General features: G+C 48.1%; 2 long non-coding RNA genes across 3 annotated transcripts; both read right to left on the reverse strand.

The window, feature by feature from the left end:
• Positions 1 to 13016: 13016 nt before the first annotated feature.
• Positions 13017 to 14393, reverse strand: LOC125619961. Of its 2 annotated transcripts, none has more exons than XR_007351536.1 (2): positions 14183 to 14393; positions 13017 to 13443 (listed from the first exon to the last, which is right to left on the reverse strand). It is a non-coding gene; the product is annotated as an uncharacterized LOC125619961 (long non-coding RNA). The 2 variants fall into 2 exon arrangements; XR_007351537.1 differs by having other exon boundaries at positions 14143 to 14393.
• Positions 14394 to 14400: 7 nt separating this feature from the next.
• LOC107146374 lies at positions 14401 to 16317 on the reverse strand. Its single transcript, XR_001504031.2, has 3 exons — positions 16164 to 16317; positions 14698 to 14835; positions 14401 to 14612 (listed from the first exon to the last, which is right to left on the reverse strand). It is a non-coding gene; the product is annotated as an uncharacterized LOC107146374 (long non-coding RNA).
• Between the last annotated feature and the right edge of the window lie 2639 nt (positions 16318 to 18956).

Raw genomic sequence — 18956 nt, forward strand, 5'->3', positions numbered from 1 at the left:
GTCTCTGAGACATTTCACATACCATCTACATTAGGGCTTTGCCACAAAATAGTCTTTTTTTTTTTTTTTTTCCTCATGACTGCTACCTCGGCATTATGATTTGGATCCTTAGTGTTCCTTTCGGCAATATAGCAGTGTTCAGAGATGAAAAGATTGGATCATGAGAGAGTAACCTCATCAGTAGATTAATCCACTTGAAGAATTAATAATGTGGAGGAACTACTAGGTGGTAACTGCAGGCAGGTAGGGCATGGCCGAAGGAAGTAGGTCACAGGGGGTGTGCCTTTGGACTCTATCATGTCCCCGACTCCACATGTCCACTCCCTCTCTTTATCTCCCCGCTGTCTGCCATGAATGAGCAACTTCCCTCTGCCCCACTCTTCCTCCACGAGGTTCTCCCCCACCCCAGGCTCAGAGCAATGTAGCCAGCTGACCATGCCCTGAGACCTCTGAAACTATAAACCCCAAATAAACTTTTCCTGCTCTAAATTGTTCTTTTCAGACATTTTGGTCACAGTCATGAAATGTTGACTAACAAATATGGTTTCCAGCTGCCTGGCTGCCACGTGGAATTCAGACTCAAGACTACCACATCAGCTTTTACCTGAATTTTCAGTCAGTTTTTGGCTTGTTCAGTGGTGTTGAATTGTCCAAGTCCCCATATCATGTGACTTGGTTCCTTAAAATAAATACATGTCACCAGCAAGTACTCTTTCTCTCCTGGATTCTGAAGAATCTTGACTAATACACGCCCCCACCTCCCTCATACTGCCAATTTCTCTCTTGTCTGCCTTGTTCCATGCCTTTGGTCATGCCCTTGGTTCATGCCCTTGGTTCATGACCTTGGTAATGCTCTTTGTTCACACCTTGGTTCATGACCTTGGTCATGTCCTTGGTACATGTCCTTAGTTAATGACCTTGGTTCATGACCTTGGTCATGCCCTTTGTTCACACCTTGGTTCATGACCTTGGTCATGTCCTTGGTACATGTCCTTAGTTAATGACCTTGGTTCATGCCCTTGGTCATATCTCTGGCCAAGCCCTAAGGTCATGTCCTTTGTCATGTCCATGGCTCATGTCCACGGTTCATTCCCTTGGTCTTTTCCTTGTAATGCTTTGGTTCATTCCTTTGGTTATGTCCTTGGTACGTGTCCTTAGCTAATGTCCCTGGTCATGCCCTGGGTTCATGCCCTTGGTCAACACTCTTGATGGTGTCCTTGGTCCATGCCCTGGGTTCTTGCTCTTGGTCATGCCCTTGGTCTTAGACCTGACTCTCCCTTCCAGCTCCATCTTGCCCCAGCTCCTCTCAACCATCACTGTTTCTAGAAAGCTCCACATGGCCATGCAGATGGGTATACAGTCCTCCTTGGTGATGCCCACTCCCTCAGCCGCTCTCCATTCAGCACTCTATCGGAACATAATGACCTCCTTTATGGGGCCTGCCAGAGCAGGAGCTGCATCTTATTCAGCTGAATGAATAAATAAATGGATGAGTCCTAACATATTATTACTGAGGAGGACAAACAGAATAATCTTGAACAAAAGGAGCTTTATAGAATTATCATGTAAATCACTATAGACTAGAATAAATGCTTGGTAATTTAGGGGGAAACAAGGATTTTTCTGAGCTTCTGGCAAAGCTTTTTCCCAAGTAAATCATTTCATGCACAGCTTTTGCAAGCGTGTCTTCTGCTGGTCATAATTATGCGTCTCCCACCCCCCACTGTTTTGAATTACTTTGTGCTAACACCAAAATTGTTCCACCGAGAGTCGGATTTATTTGCCGAAATGTGATGAGGAGAGTGGGATAAGAGACATATTTCACATGCGGCGCCCGTTACCAGCACAGCTGTACTTCTGAGAAATATATTTTAGTTCTTTTGCTCCATTTCTTTTGTAATTTAATAACTGAAGTACAAAGCTCATGAAAGCCGGGAATGTGTTGGAAGGTCAGAGAGGAAACACGCACGTGGTACCGTTAGGAGAGACCAGGGAGTTAAGATAACAGGGGAAAGTGATCACTTATGATTCTTCTGGCCAGCAGTTTGTGGCTAAATGTCTGTTTCAGCTAAAGACTAAAGGCTGGCGTATTGCCACTAAAAGATGAGGCAATTAACAAATCAATGAATAAAATTCCTTTTGTGCCTCTATTGCAGATGTATTATTTGTTGAAAACGTATTTCATTTAAGGCCAAAAGAGTGATATTTTCACGTCAATATATAAAAGCAACAGTGGCAGCTCATTCTGCTCTTTGACAGATCTACACAATGCCTTTCTCACCTAGCACAGAGCCTTGCACGCCACACTTGTATCCAAACGCCTCCTATAGTATCTTCTTCATGTGCATAAATGGCTTTATGTCAAAAAGCAACATCCATCGAGACACCACAAATCTGAACAGATCCCTAATGGCAGGTTAACTGATTTTCCTCCCTGTGGGGCAGGAATAGTGGTCTTTACTAGATATTGCATCTTTAGAAGGATACAGATAATTTCTCCATGGTTTCCAGGGAATATAGCATTTATCCACACCAGCATTCAGGATAACACACACAAGTTCCCAGATGAACTTTTAAATCAGCACTTTAGGGAGCACGAATTCTGTTTCAGTTTCACAGTTGCACCTGATGTTATCTAGCCATCAGATCCTGTGACGAAGCAAAGAGCACAAGCTATGTAATCACATGAAGCCGCGTCCACATCCAGAGCTGGCCTCAAGCAAGGCACTGACCTCCAATAGGCCCCTCTGCAGGAGGTGGGTCAAAATCTCTTTGGAAGATCAACATGGAAATGATACACAAGACATTCAAGTAATTGGAATAGGCATAGAAGAGACGATAGAAAACAGTAGAGTGTTTTTAGTGGAATATGGTGGACCCCCTTCTTGTGGGTTCAGGATCCTGGCTGAACCTTCAAACTGAGAAGCCCCTCACCTTCTGAAGTATAGGGATACACATTCCTTTAGGACCTGCTCAAAGTTTGCAGGGTCAGACAAGCAATCAAGCTGTGTAGTTTACAAGCAATATGCAACTTGTGTCTACATGGCCATATTTTTAGATTATGTATGTCTATGTTAATATTTATATTACATATGTCTATGCACATATGCATATAAGAATGAAGGAGTTCACTAAAGAGAATGAGCCAAAACAAGATGAGCCAGCCCACGGGGTGATTGCCGAGAATCATCCCTGTTGGGGGAGGGGAGGAGAGTGCTTGCCTACCTCTCAGGCTAAGGAAAGGAGGCTCTGGGAGGAGATAGCAGAAGAAACCAAAGATTGACACTTACATCTGCTACCCTACCCACAGATCCCAGTGAGAGGAAGCTCTGGGGAGAGCCAGAAGTGTATCCCCAGGAATTTGGGGTGTCTGGAAGCAGAAGCTGTTGCCTACTTCTCTCCTGGAGAGTTCTGAAGACGGGAGGCTGACTCCGAACAGGGGTCAGAACAGGCGGTTTGGACCCAGCCATCAATTCTGCAGCCAAGGGCAGAGAGGTCCCAGCCTGGGGTCGCTGGGAACACCAGTGGAAGCCAAATCAGAGGAGGGTTACAAAAGCTCCACCCCCCAGCTCCCTGGTCTACCTGCAGTAGACACCCGAATAGCACACAACTGCTCCCAAGGGAGCGCTGCCTCTGGGGACCAGTCACACTCCAGGGAGCAGGGGCACTGTAATGGCATCTTAGCACAGTAGACATGGCCCTTTCCTCCAGTGCGCATTCTCCTACCCCTGCCCTGGAGAGGTGGGGAGAGGAAATGAGGCCCACGCTGGGAGGAGGGCAGCTTTGGCCTGAGGGGAGGTTGAAGCTTTAATCCATCTTGGCAGCGGAACCCTTCTCCAAAATGAGCCAGAGCCTCAGGGCAGCTTGGGACTTCCCAAAATGTCTTCAAAAAGCAGGAAAAGAAATCCAACGGAGCAAGAGTGCAAATATAAGCAGGAGAAAAATCAAGCCATTTGTATGCTTTAGAGTTCAGGGGGCACGACAAACCAGTTACATGCCGTTCTCCTGCTACAGCAGCCTCCGAATAGCAGGGGTACACTCAATGTGCCTAATGGTCAGAAATGAGGCGCGGTGGGTGGGGAAGGAGAGAAGTCTCCCTCAACTCAGTCCCGGCTATTTGTGACCATCTCATTCATTTCAGTGCAACCTAACTCGGCTGTGCAAATTATCATCTCACAGAGGGACAAAGCCACATGGAACACAACCAGATTGAATCAACCCAGATGGCCACCAAGCCTGTGTTTATGAGTCTTGCCTCGTTACTATTCCTCCTAATCACTCAAACATGCAATCCATGCGTTCCTTATTTTTTGCCCTCAGCGTTTTCCTGTACAAGCCTCTTTCTCTAGCATAAGAATTTCCCCATCAGCGGAAATTATACCTGTCCTTTACAATGCGGGCTGTTATCATGCAAAAGCATTTCTCTAATGTGGAGAGAAGGACAACTTTTGATGTGAAAGGAGCCTTAGATTTCCCCAGAAGTCAGACTTTGAAAATACGGTCTTCGGGATTTGGAGAACAGCGCGGGGCTGACTCTGAACCTCGGCTTCCACCCCCCAACAGCCATGAAATCGGAAAGGAAAATAGATAAAACCACACTGAATCCATGCCTTCAGCAGGACCAGGTGACAGAAAGGGCCCAACACTGGAGTTGCCTGAAAGTAGAGGAAGAAGCAACAGATTCCGCAGCTTCCGCCACCGCACCCTGCTCCTCGGAGCCGCCAGAGGAGGCAGGGCCGAGCTACGAAAAAGACCCAAGGGAGCAGAGAGCAGAAAGGAAGCCAAGACCAATCCACCTCGCCCAGGACAGGGAGGGCTCCAAACACCAGTGTCATGATTTGGGTCTGAGGCGCCCTCCGAAAGCGCCTGGGTTGACGCAGGAACATGGAGGTGGACTGGTTGGACAGTCCCTCCCAGTGTGAATGGACTGACTGGAGGGCACTGTACGCAGGTGGGACGTAGCTAGAGGAGGTGGGTCACTGGGGGAGTGCCCTGGGAGGGTGCCCCTTCCCCATTCCCCTCTCCGCTCCCCCACCACATAAGGTGAACAGTGCTTCTCCACCATAGCCTTCCGCCATGATGTCCTGCCTCACCTTGGGCTCAGAACAATGGAGTCGGCCCCCCAAGGGACTGAACCTCTGAAACCATGAGCCAAAATAGGCTTTTCCACCTCCAAGTTGTTTGGGGTGGGTGTTTGGTTACAGAAATGCAGAACTGACTAACACAACCAGTCAGGAGCTGAAGCCTTGTAGTCGGGAAGGCACTGGAAAGTGGGTAGGACCAGAAGGTTTTGCTGGAGGGGGAGAATCAAGCCTGATGCTCAGTGTTCTTGGGGACTGGTTCCCTCATAGACATTGAACTCCAAGGACGCTGAAGTTTCTTATAGAACATGGATGGTGTTTGCATGTAACTTATGCACATCCTCATGTGTACTTGAGTCATCTTTAGATTATTTAAAATACCTAACACACTTTAAGTGCTAGGCAAACAGTTGTCATCTGTACTATTTAGGGGATAATGACAAGGAAAAAATATTCAGTACACATGCAGTATTTCTTTGTGACTATCCTTGATCCATGGTTGGTTGAATCCATGGATGTAGAACCCACAGATATGGAGAGGCACTGGCCTGAAGAAAAGCTGTGGCACCCTCAGAAATGAGCAGCGAAGGAGGAAAATAAGGATCCTGCTGAAACACCAGAGGAGACTTGAAAAAATGTTCTTGATTTGATGTCTCGATGTGATCAAGCTGTCTGTTCACCCCGTGTTAATTTATAAAGGTAATGCAAGCCCAATAAAAATTCTAAGAACTCGTTTATGGAGATAGACAAATTAGAAAATCACACACAAGAATAGCAAGGAAAACAATAAAAAGAGCTCAAGGCGGCAGATGCGCCCCACCAGATATTAAGACACAAGGCAAATCCTCCACAATTAAGCCAGAGTGGCACTGGCCCCGGAAGAGACTGACACATCAAAGGGACAGAACAAAATGTCAAGGAAAAGATGAAAAACAGGAAATCTCCATTTGGAAAAAGATAAAAGTAGATCCACTCATCAAACTGTAAAAGCAAACGCCAAATGGATCAGGGATATAAAAAAATAAATAAAGTATTCATAATGGAAGAAAAAAGGCATGACCTCTCTGATAACCTGGTGTACAGTAAAAGTCTAACTCTCAGATTGGTTTAACTTTCAAAAGGGTCCATAATCCAAATGTTCAAAAAATAAAATTAAGGCAGGAAGATTGGGAAGGTGGGAAGCCTAAAATGAAAAGCAGATGAACAAATGATCCTCGTGTTATTTCAAATGAATGCCGTGAGCACAGTGAAAGGAGAAAGAAGAAAGACCTGATCCAAGTAACAAACGAACACAGCATTTGGCCCTTTGCTCCAGGTCTTGGGTCGTGCTGGAGAGAAACGAGGGTGCAGAGAAGAATTGGGGGAAAATCCCATTTTGGTAGGTTTCATGATTGCAGAGATGTGTGGAGAAGAGTTTCAACACTATTTAAAATGTATTATAGGAATGAGCTAATGAGCAACATGTGTGGATGATTTTAGAAGTCAGGGTCCTCACTGTGGAAGAAGAAACTTCCATGTATGGGGGAGAGGAGGTAAAAAAAAAAAACATGGGATGGGTGGGAATAGGAAGCATTAGTGGGGTCGAACTCACGTTTTAAAAAATGTGTGCCTGTATGCACATATGCAACCTTACACGCACCTAAATATATGCATGGTATACACACTATGTGTGAGTGTATGTGTATGTAAACACGCATGTCTCTCTGGGTTCCATCCAGTGAAAGAGCCAAGGATTCCCTTATATCAATGAGTACCTGCTTCACAGAGTTTGGTCCCTAACAACATTCCCCACTGGAAGCAACCAGCTCATACAGATGTGCTAAGTCCAGGTCAGAGGCAGAGCAGGTGCAAGATGAGCCTTGGGTATTTTGTGTTAATCAGGTCATAAAGAAAGGCTACAGAAAAAAAAAAATGGTGGGAAGGTGGTGTCACCAGGACACAGGGATCACCTGAACATGCTCCCTCTAGCCTGATATGGGCAATTTGAACACAAAAATAATTAAGGACATAATGAATTAGAATCCACTGGAAACAACTGAACGTGGCCATAGTGCATAAATGAATGAATGAAGCAAGAAGAAGAGTGCTTCTGCTCAGAGCTGAGGCTGAGGGCAGACCAGTGAGGGACATCTCTGAGCAGGAGAATCATTGTTTTTCAACCTGATGTGGACTGGATCAGGCCAAGCCATCGGGGTTCTGTCATCAACGGTGCTTACTCGAGGGGGACTTCTGACGAGGAGCAGGCTATCCACACAATTTTACCATGTCTCCCCACCAACTTCGCTGCTAGAAAGAACAACAGTCATTTATGACAGTGAACAAGTTAGGCAGCCCTCTGATTAGGTGACAAAATATTAACACCCCCTCTGTGAACATTTCAGACCTGTGCCTAAGACCCCACCACCATGGGGCACCCTGCACGAAAACACACCTCCAACAAAACCTAAAGAAACCTCAGACAAGCATGAAGTGAGAAGCATTCTATTTAAAAGTGAAGGGGATGGTTTCTTCAAAAAATTCAATGCCATAAAGAGCAGAGAAAAGCTGTGGAATTGTTCCAGATTAAAGGAAACCAAAGAAACTAAACCAAACATGACAACTGGACGCTGAACTGGAAGGAAAATGTTGTCAAGGATTTTATTTTTAGGTCGACTGACACAATTAGAATGTGGACAGTGGATTAGTGAAAGGTACTGCATCGGTGTAAATGTGAATCAGGGATGTAGACATGCACTCTGGTTGTAAAAGACACTCCGTACTCCATGTGAAATACGTCTGAAGTGTTTAATAGTGCACTAGAAAGCAATGATGGATATGTACGACTTATTCTCAAATGATTCACAGAAAAGTGTGTGTGTGCACCTCCATCCAGAGAGAGAGAGAGCTCTATGATTCAGCAAAGAGGCTAAAAGCAAGTAAATCTGGATGAAGAGTATAAGGATTTTTTTTGCACTATTTTTATTTTTGCAACATTTATAAATTTGAAGTTGCTGCAAAGAAAAACCTAGCAGTATCAATGGCTTTCAGACTCCACTGTGCTCGGACCCTCCCTCCTGTCTACCCTGCAGTTCAGCTGCCAGGCCTGCATCTCCTCTCCTCCATGGAAACCTGATGCAGCAGAGCCCCAGCCTTCCTCAACGGCAGATCCCAGGGAGGGGAGTGCCCTGCTCTGGACTCTGGGCCTTGCTCTCTCTTAACACTCAGCACTTCTTGGCCTCTACGGCTCCTCCCTTCTCACCTCACGCCCTCTTCTCTCACCCTTCCCTCGTCTCCTTTCCTTCTCCTGCTCATCCTTTATATGCAAGAGAATGCCAAGGTTCTTCACTTGGATCTAGTCTTACTAAACATTCTTTTCCTGAGAATATTATTCCATTTCTATGGCTCCAAATACCACAAGCTGGATAGATAGGCGGACAGTTGGTCCTTAATACTTGACAGACATGAGGATGTCATTTAGTCCTTGCTGTCCAGTAGCAGCATGACCTTGGTGGCTTTGGACATGGGCACTTTCTCCCATGCACCTGTGGTGGGCAGCCTTCAGCTGACCTGGGTTGGACGTTGCTGGACATGGTTCTAAGCTGCAGGTTAGGTGCAGCCTGCTCCCTGGGCCTCTCTTCCCCTGGAATGCAATGGGATGCATTCTCAAGGTGATGGCAGCAGCAGAAGAACAAATGTCAATATTTGCTGCCTCTGAAGGCCTAAGCTCAGAACTGGGTCCCTGGTGTTTCCACTCACAGTCATTTGGCCAAAGAAAATCACAGGATCAAGCCCAGAGTCGAGGGGCAGGAAAGGCCCTCCATCTGCCATTGTAAGGCCTGCAGAGACTTATGAGGAACGTGGCCCCAGGGAGGGGTGAGGCTGGAGCTCCCAGAAGTAAACCTGCACAAAAACGTGACCCTGTCTCACCCTGCCCCTGGTGAGAGACATCGCAACTGACATGACAGCAGAAGCACACAGGTGCCCTGGGAAAGAGAGGGGGACATCAATGATTGGGGGGGGGGGCAGTAAGGACAGCTGTCAGGGAGGAAAGAGGGACAAACAGTCCACCTGGAAAAGTGGACTGGGGAACTTTAGAAGGCCTCCTACCTCTGGACCAAAGGCCAGAAGCTCCACCTCTCTAAGGTCAGATCCCCCCACACGCTTTGGTATTTCTGGGGAGCCTCAGGAGACTCTCGCTGCACTGGGGAGCTCCCCGGCTCCCTGCACCCTTCCTCTTAACGCTGTTCTCCCACATTCCCTTCAGCAGGCGCAGTTGCTGCTGCGATGCCCGGAATCCAGAGCACGATGGTTTGGATGCTCAGCTGGGCCACAGCAGTGTACGTCCTACCTGCCACAGGGAGACGCTGGGGACCAGGAGTAGGTGACGTTTCCCTTGCCAACTGGTAGCCTGCTCCCATACGTAGACCAACTCAGGCTTTGTTGAAAAACTCTCTCACTGGGTAGGAGCAGAGTTGATACCAGCAAAGTGCAGAGGAGCTTTCCTGAAAGTATCTCTGTGGTGGGGATTCTTGTGAAGAATAATAAATCTGATCCAAAGACGCTTTTTTACATTTTTACATGCATTTTTAAACTGCCCAGAGAAACAACCTATGAAAGCACATTCTGAACCTAGAAAGAAGGAGGGTTGTGAGGCTCACAGTTCGAGTCCGGGCTCTGGCCTGGGCTGTGCCACAGGCCTGCTCTGTCAACCCTCCCACAATGGCACCCTCCATCTGTGGAATGTGGCCATCCCAGGCTCGTGGGGTTATGCAAGAGGAAACAAAGACAATGCCAAGTTCCTGAGTCTTGACTAACTCACAGTAGGCACCAGATAAACGCAATGTTTTAAAAAATACCCAGCCCAAGGGGTCACCCTCACCCTTTGGAGGGTAGCTGTGTTTTCCTCTTTCTGGCTCATCTTCTATTTCAATTTATTGTTGAAAATTTTTAGCTGGCAATTCCAGCGATAGTGAGTATTTCCAGTTAATGGAGATCTTTAACGGGTGATAGGACTTCTCCTGTCCTGGAAACTGGGGAAGAAGACATTACAGAAGCAAATGTGATATTATTTAAGTTTGTCCAATAAGCCCAATAGTTTATTTCAATAAAGTATCACAAGCATGGTGTTTTTCAGGGAAAAAAAATCAATTTCTATTTTATTGCTATGCTATCTTCAATTTATTCCAAATAATTCTAGGTAAGGAATAATAATAGTCACAGTCAAATATCGATTAGTTTCTGTGCTGGGAGCTTCTACAGTAGCTCCCAAGGACCCTGTCTCCCACGTAATCCCCACTTCCTCGTGGGGGGCTGGACCAATAACTCACCATTTATGAGATGAGGCTGTGAAAGACTGACTTCCTTCCTGTACTCCCTTCACCCCTGCTTGCTATGATAAAACAAGCTGTCAATTTGGGAACTCAAGAGTCAAGGAATTAAGGAGGATGAAGGCTCAGATCAACAGCCAGGGAGGAACTGTTGAGAGGATCCCCCAGCTTGGGTCCCTTTAGCTGAGACCTGGACTATAACCTCCAGAGGGCCTGGGAGTCCCTGAACCCAGAGAGGATTTTGTTAAGAGGTGGGGCCCTTGGTCAGGATCAGCTAAATCCATCAGGATGGAATCCCAGGGTTGAATCTGGTGCCTTTATAAAAAGAGGGAGAGAGAAACAGAGGAGATACATGCATTTGTGTCCGCCACCCCCAACTCTTGCCGGGGGATGCCTTGCACTGCCTCGAGACTTCCAGCAAGAAAGCCATCACGGTATGGACACTTGGACTGAGACCTCTAGAACTGTGAGTCAAAATAAACCTCTTTTATTTATTATGTTAACCTGCTTCAGCTATTTCATGACAGCGGCACCCAACAGAGTGAGACACTAACCTTTAGAATCCTCAAATTTGCAGAGTAAAAAAGCAGAAATCCCCATTTACTTGTATTCAGTACCTCTGGTTCCACCTTCTTCCTTTCCACTGCCTGAGTGATTGTCTGTGGTACCGATGCCTTGCACAGCCGTCTCAGCTTTCTATGGAAAAAGACCTCCTGGTATTTAGAATGTCAAAAGCACTTGAGCGAGCCTATCCCCAGCCCAGGCTGGTGCCAAGGCTGAATAATTGCTCTTGGAATTTGCCCGACACTGTCACTTCAGATGAAGCCCTAGGCAGCTGCCACCAGCTCTGCTTTGCCTGTACTGCCTCACAGAGGTGGTCATTCAGGTTGCAAAATGGCCAGGCAGCACAGCCTGCCACCAGGAAGCTGCTTGACAAACTGCAGCCACAGTGATTGTCCAGTTCTTACACGGGCAACCTGCCTTGGAGGCAGATGGACCAAGTGAACACAGGATGGAGGTCAGGAGTCAGCACAGAGCGTTTCAGCCCAGGGTCCCCTTGGCATCTGGGAGCAAGCCACCATCTGCTGCACCAGGGTTCCAAGCTTGCCGATCCAGCTTGCAGATGAATTGACATTTTTCAATTTCTTGAATCTGGGGAATAGTATTGATGACTCTCTGTTGTTGCCATGAAGACAGTGCCTGCTCTCTGTCCAAACCTACAGCTCTAAGGCACCAGGATTCTACCATTTAATTTGTATAGGCTTGTCATCCCTTAGAGGGGAGAGAGCATTGGTAACTGTGGACTCAAGGACAAAATCTTATTACTCATCTTTGCAGCATGTCACCCAAGCCCAACAGCACAATTTTATGAACAGGTATCGACCAGGTCCCACGTGGGTGATGGATTCAGGGTCACTCTGCGAGAATTGGGCTGGCAAGGAAAAGACCACACAAATGTGGAAATACCTTTTCGGGGGTCAGGGACAGCTCTGTGACCTCAGGGATCAGCTCCTATGCTGAAGGGCAAGAAGAGCAAGAGAGGCAAGAGGGCAAGCGCACCCAGAACCTCTGTGTTTATTAGGGAAAAGACATTCGATAGAATATTCCACCCAAATAAGGCAAGCGACTGTTACAAGAATCAGGGGGTGTAGTCCAACCCCATTGGGTGACGCCCAGGCCCAGAGCTGCACTTCCTTGACGAGCAAAGGTAAAGCCCACTTGCTTCGCACCACGTGCAATGCTGGTCCAATACCCTCCCTACTCAAGGCTAAGGGGGTGTGCTCAGCTCGTGTGCAGGGTAGCCCCGACAAACAGGGGACCACAAAATTGAAGAGATGAGACAGACCTCCAGTCCTGCATCCTCTTCTCCAGGGATCTGCCAGGAAAATACTGTGCACGCCCTCTTCTCTTCCCAGGGCTTCTTTCCCTAGGACACTGCCGCATGCACGTCCCAGGAGAGGGGAAATTCCCACCTTGACTGCCCAGGTGAGGCGGCAGCCTGCTGGGCAGCCTTTAGGGCAGGGATGCACTGCCCACCGCACTACAGCTGGCCCTGAGAGTTGTGCCCCAAAGGCTCTGCTCTCCAGCTGTTTGTCTCACTAGCGACCCTGGTTGGAATCACTTTGCTGGGGGCTGAGTCCCATCTGCAATTTGCTGGCTGGATCCTGGGACAAGCTTTTATACTGGATCCATGGGTACAGAAAAAAAGGAGCAGTCCCTGACATGGGAATCGTCACCAAGACTAAGCAGGGTGCTCTCTCTTTGCTCTTCCCTGCTGTTCCTTGCTGACTTGTGGTCTGTGGAACAGGGAACATGCCTTGGCATTTCTCCTGTTCAGAGCTGGCTGCGAGTTCACTCATTCTCTATAGAAAGGTTCCCAGAGACGATTCAAGGAGAAAATCGTTCCTCTCCCAACATGGGTGGGATACATGTTTCCTGAGAAACTGACCAGCAAACGCCTTATCAAGATGCAACTCGGGTGAATTTCATTTGCATCTAATGTTCTGGCCACATTAGTCCCAGAACCAAATTTGTGGTCCACCTCCCACCAACGACAAAGGCTGCCACTCAGCCCTGCTAACTTCAGACCCTTGCTCCTTTATTTGGCTTCTTGAAAATGCCTGTTAGATATTGCTCAAATGTTTATTATGTTGAAGTAGTGTATTTTTAAGCCACTTTACCTCTCCTTCTGCAATGAAATAGAACATAAGTTTATTAACATGTTAAAAGACATTTTCCCCAACTGTTATTTCCAAGAACAACTCTATTTTAAATCCTACACTACCATGTATGGACTACAAATGCAGACCGTATATTGTTCTTAAGCAAATCTAGCAATAAGATAAAGCTTTTTTTGCTAAGCCTTGAGGTAAATTATGTTCTTGCACAGAATACAAGTGATAGCTGACAAGTCTCTGGGATCACAAAGTCAAGCCGAGTACAGGGTGATGTCATCTCTGCAACCAACATGAATTTTCCTTGAGGGAGATTTGCAAGCAAGTCTCTCTGTTGATATGGCCTGGGGGCATATCCATGACCAGCCACATGCCTGGACCCTGTGGATGGAGTGGGAAGATGGATTTGGAGTAATGTTCTCTCAAACAAATTTACAATTTAAGGAAAAAACTACTGATTGCATTGTAATATTTTCCAGTAGAAATGATAAAAATCAATCAGTCCAGAATTACAGAATCCAGCAAAGCTGTACATTAAACCCTGGGAGGAGGGGGACCTCTTGTTAGGCAGCCCATTTCGAACAAAGTGAGTCTCTGCTTCCCGTGCATGGTAACCAGCAGTCACCTGGCACCTGAGTCTTTGATCTGCCTGCAGAAGGTTGTGGACGTGGTGATAGAGGGGACTCTGGAGAGAAGGGATGAGCAAAGCTATAACTTGAGCCCAGGAATCAACTGGCAATGGGATCCCAGAACCTAGTGGGCTTAATCTCTCACGAATCATCCAAATTCAATTCTGGGACTTCCTGAGAGGGGCTGAACAGTGAGCCTCATCCAGATACTTTTTTTTTTTTTTTTTTGGATAATAAAGTGCTAATCAGCACCTTCTATGGAAGACCCCTTTCCACACTGGTTTATCTATGAATGAGGTTTGCATGTAAACCATGATTTGCCATTTAAAATAGGATCTGAACTTGGGGTGGCCAACCCCTTGGGAAATCATGACTCCATTACTTTCTGTCAGAGGTAAAGTAGTAATTTTGAACTCTGGACACGGATCCCAGAACACAGCACCAAACCTACCTGAGAAACACCCCCATGCTCGGACAGCGTGTCCTCTCACCTGCATTGACAGGGGCTTGGTTTGCAGACAGTGATCAAGCTCTTCACTCACAGGCAGGTCATTTTAAAAATCTCTTTATTCTTAAATTGCTAGGCCTTAAGAAGATAAGGTGTGTTACGGACATTTTGTCCCGTAAGGTCCAAGAGGTACGCATGCAGCTGGTAGTCATTTAGTAAGCAGAGTTCATGTAAAAGAACGTGACTTGCTTCAGGTAACACTCTTCGGAGTTGACTGGCGTTGCCCGTCCATATTTGTTGGGACATTTGGTTGCTTTCCTTCATCTGAGAAACCAGAAAGAGCAGAACCCACGAGCTCAGGTGAGCAACGTTACAGCACACAGCAGAGGAAGTGCTTCAGAGACGCCCAGGTCTAGGTTCCAAGTGGAAGCCTTCTAACTCCTGTGCCCCTGGGAGGAAAAGTGGTCTTCCAACTGGAGAGAGGAGGAAACTCAGAGTTAAAAGGCGGGGACTCAGATAAAGAGAGACTCTGAGCAAATAATGGAATTGGGCACCAACCTGGACCCAGGCCAAGCCACAGGTGGAGCCTCCAGAGATGGCAATAACCAGCCAGGTGGAGAACACCTTTAATCCCAGCACGAAGCTGAGGCAGGAGGATTGCAAGTTCAAAGCCAGTCTCTGCAACTGAGGGACACCCTGTCTCAAAATAAATAAAAAATTTTAAAAGGCTGGGGGTGAGGCTCTGTGGTTAAGTGTCCCTGGGTTTAATCCCTGGTGTGTGTGTGTGTGTGTCAGAGAGAGAGAGAGAGAGAGAGAGAGAGAGAAATAGCAAGACCCGAAGTTGACATGCCCGTGTGGATAAAGTCCCACGGCAGCCTTGCAGTGCTCCCAGGGTCCCTGTGGGGTGCAGTAACAGCGGAGCACTTGGGTGTCCTCACTCCCAGCCTCATGGGGTTGCCCCCGTCCAGTGAGTGTGGAGGGAAGGGGCAGAATGAACACTGGGTACAGATATGGAGCAGTGACTCGGTCCACAGACAGGTCAAGAAATGGGCAGGGGGACAAGGAGACCTGAGAGGCCTGGAAAGCAAAGCCTAGAGCATCAGAATTCTGAACAGACATCCAAGTCGCAAGCACTGAGCAAGCCCTCCATCTTCCCCCTGAGATTAAGTACAACCCCAGAAGGGCTGGAAAACCCCAGATGGGCAGACTTCACTTCCACCACCCCAAGGGACCTTGATCCCAAAGTTAAATTATAAAGGAAAATATTTCTTGTGCACAGAGATGGTGCAGACTGAAATTCATCCCTATGCTAGTAAAACTATACGGCCTGCAATATATACATGAAGCTGCGTCAGATCTAATGTTTAGCACAGCCTTCAGTGTTTTTATAACTGAGACATTTCAAAACTAAGGAAGCAAACAAAATTTGAGTACAACATCCTGTTTACATAATGTTTTCACTACTTAAAAATCCAAGTACTTTGAACCAAAAAGTCTAACTTCCCTCTCCACCGCCGTCCCCTGGGAAGAACACCACCCGGTGTCTTGTATTTGCAAACATCAAGGTGGAGAAGGTTGGGACTCTGGGAATCAGCTTCCAAGAAGTCAAGTTTTCAAAAGTCTGATTTCTCCAAATTTGTAGAAGCTTGCCCTACCAGGGTGGCCCACGGGTGTGGATGTAAACAGTTAATGAATAATGGCAGCGTCTGGGGAGCAGGGAGAGGGGAATCAGAGGGCCAGCAGCCCTTGGTAAGTGAAGCTGTCCTCCTCTTCCTTCCTCTGGGCCAGCTCTGAGTGGCACATCTGGCAACGTGGAGGACACCTGGTACCTGGAGAAGGAAGGATCCAAATACTGCCTGGCCAGGAAAATGGAGGCCCAGCAGAGACCTCCCATTGAGGATGAGGAAGCTGACGAAAGCAAGCAGGAAATAGGTCCCTGTGTACCCACTGGACCAGCCCGGGGCTCCCTTCAAGGACTGGCGGGAAGAACATCAGCATTTACCTGACCACAGAGGCTCGCCTACCTCTGTCTTCCCTTCTGATCCTCGCCCTTTAATCCCATTTCGTATAAACTCACACTGGGAGGTAGAGCCCACATGGACGTGGGGTTGACTGACCCACCGGCCAGTTAGGCCTTGTGTGTTCCTGTGTTTGGCAGGAGGTGGCTACGGGGACGGCAATAGAGAAGGCTGCACAGAGGACACATCCTCCTTAGGGGCAGCCACTGTGGGGAGGAGCAGGGCCGGGTGACGCAGGCTGGTCACTCTCAGCATGCTCTGCCCTGGTGGGGGGAGGGGTGCTGGCAGGCAGAGGACTCTGTTCTCCACGTAGCTGACCCTGTCCTCCAGCTGTCACTCAGTGGTGCTGCACCTTGGCTGGCACTCGGGGTTTGTGTCCCATCATCCCCAGGCCTGGTTCTGCCTCCTGACCGCTCATCAGCTTGGCAGAAGCAACCCTCGAGGTTGCCTTCAATGTCTGCCTTCTGACCACACTGGACACACCTGGCCTCTGAGCTGGGTACCTGTTCACTCCTGGACACACCTCCTCGTGACCAACTACCTACCAGCGCCCTCCGTACCTGGGAATCATGTTCGACAAGTTAGAAGAGGATTCCAGAAACCCAAAGCGGGTGAAAGTCCCTTTCTTAATAGGACAGAGACCCCCAGAGCAGGCACAGGTAAAACCAAAGACGGCACTTAGCAACTCGGCACATGCTTCGCTTTAAATGCTGTTTTGATGTCTGCCTTTGACTAGAAATTCTTTCCAAAGGTCAGTGATTAATGATCAGCTGCCTGTTAGTTCAGAGCCTCATTAACCCTTTCATCCTTAATGACGCACTTGACAGAGAGAGCAAGTGCATCTGCCAATAAGTGGGTCAGTTCAGTGACCCGTCCGCCGAGGAGCAGAGTGCATCCTGTTTTGAGTTAGAGTTCATCGAGAACTAAGCTTTTTACTCCCTCTTTTTTCTCACATATTTTCTATAATTTTGCATAACATCACTGTGCCAAATGTTAAATGATGGGCAGGTGGGTAAAGGAGGCAAGAATTCAAAAGTTCTGGGCATAGAAATCCAGAGCGTATAAATATATGAGCATCAACTGCTCGTTTTTTATGGTTTATTTTTGGTTTGGTTGTTGCTGTTTGTTTTGCTTTGCTGAGGATCGAAGCCAGGGTCTCACACATACTAGCAAGTGCTCTGCCGCTGAGCTACACCCACAGCCCCCTCATTTTTATGGTTATAAGAAGTGCTGTGGTGTAGCGATTGCTATTCATTACACCCATATAAAATCAGAGGCTACAGCACAGCAGTTGATCTTCTTCCTCATGTTTTTTTTTTCTGTCTCCATTTTTCAAAAGACCTAAGGGTGGTTTTAACACATGTCACTGTGAACATGAAAAGGAGGCTCAGGTGGAAGCAGGAGGGAAATCCTTGGGCCCTTTCTCCCAAGGTTCGGCTTCTCCACGGCTGGCATCTCTTGGACTCTCATGGTGGTTTAGCAAGTGGGCCCAGGGGAGGTACTTATACTTTGCTTTTGAATATAGCAAAATTGAAACAAAAGCCTTATCTTTACAAGATGATCTTATGAAAATAGAGCAGAAAGCTTGATACTAAATGTGGGTTACACATGGCTACAAAGCAAATTCAGGCAGCTAAGCCACCATGGGTCCAGGACCACCAGGGCTGCAGCAGCGGCTCCGGGGACAACAGGCACCTGCCAAAGCATCTGGGTGCAGTGAGGCTGCTCAGTGGGAGGTGTGCTGTCCCAGGACCCCAAGACATGGGGCTCTCTTCTCTTCTGAGTCTCAGGAGACTGGACCCCACATGAGATGCTGTGGCAGCCCAGATGACACAGGCACTAACTGGACCCTGCCCCCAGGCATGGCCAGGTAGCTGCACCACCCACCATGGGGCTAACCAGGAGCCCAGCCCTGCCCGCCACACTGCTGCAGCCAGTGCCTGCCCAAGCCCTGCTGCTTCTCTTAGTCTGACGGCTCCTCTCTCCCCACTTCCCTCCACTCGAAGTTACACTGTGTCTCACCAGACCTCCTCACTGACCCCTCTGTCTCCACCCCCACCCCCGTGTGCATCTGTCCCCACAATGCAGCAGACTCGTCACAGGGACGTGAACTGGATGACAGCATCTTCCTCAGCCCCCTGCCTCCCCCTTTGCTCTTCTGGTGGGGACTGACATGTTCTAGGTGGCCCACACCTCCTGGCTCCCAGGCCTGTCCTTCCTCCCCACACCACCCGCCCCTCTGCTCTTGCACCTCGCGGACCATCTGTGCCTTGAATGTGCCCGGTATCTGCACACCTGCCGTTTCCTCTTCCTGGGTGCTGCTCCAGGGCTCTGGCGCTCACCTCTCAAGTCCAGCTGAGCTGCACTTCCTCGGGAAAGTGTTCCTCCGCCCTGGAAAGGTCTGGCTTCCACCACGCCATCTCGGTGTGTCTCTTTGCTGGGCTTGGGTGATTTTGATTTTTCTCTTAGTTGTACTGTTTTTCAGTGGCCAGTGTCTCCCAGGAGACCAGAAGCTTTCCATAGGCAGGACCCACCTGCTCTGTGAACCCCTTAAGCTCACTTGGCTCAGCCGCTGACATCTAGCTCTCCCCGTCTCATTCTCTGGGTTGTGGTTGACTCTGTGCTAAGCTCTGGCCTGAGCTGTGAACTAGCCAGCGAGCCTCCGTCCTCACAGCATGCTTCTTAGTGCAAGAGACAGATAGCAAATGACCAGCGACGAGAGACTCTGAGGCCCAACACCCAGGGATGCTGTGGTGGGGATGGGAGACATTGTTGGCAGAGAACCATTGAAACCCGTGA

Source organism: Marmota marmota, unplaced genomic scaffold (assembly GCF_001458135.2).
Source record: "Marmota marmota marmota unplaced genomic scaffold, marMar, whole genome shotgun sequence".
Classification (NCBI taxonomy): domain Eukaryota; kingdom Metazoa; phylum Chordata; class Mammalia; order Rodentia; family Sciuridae; genus Marmota; species Marmota marmota.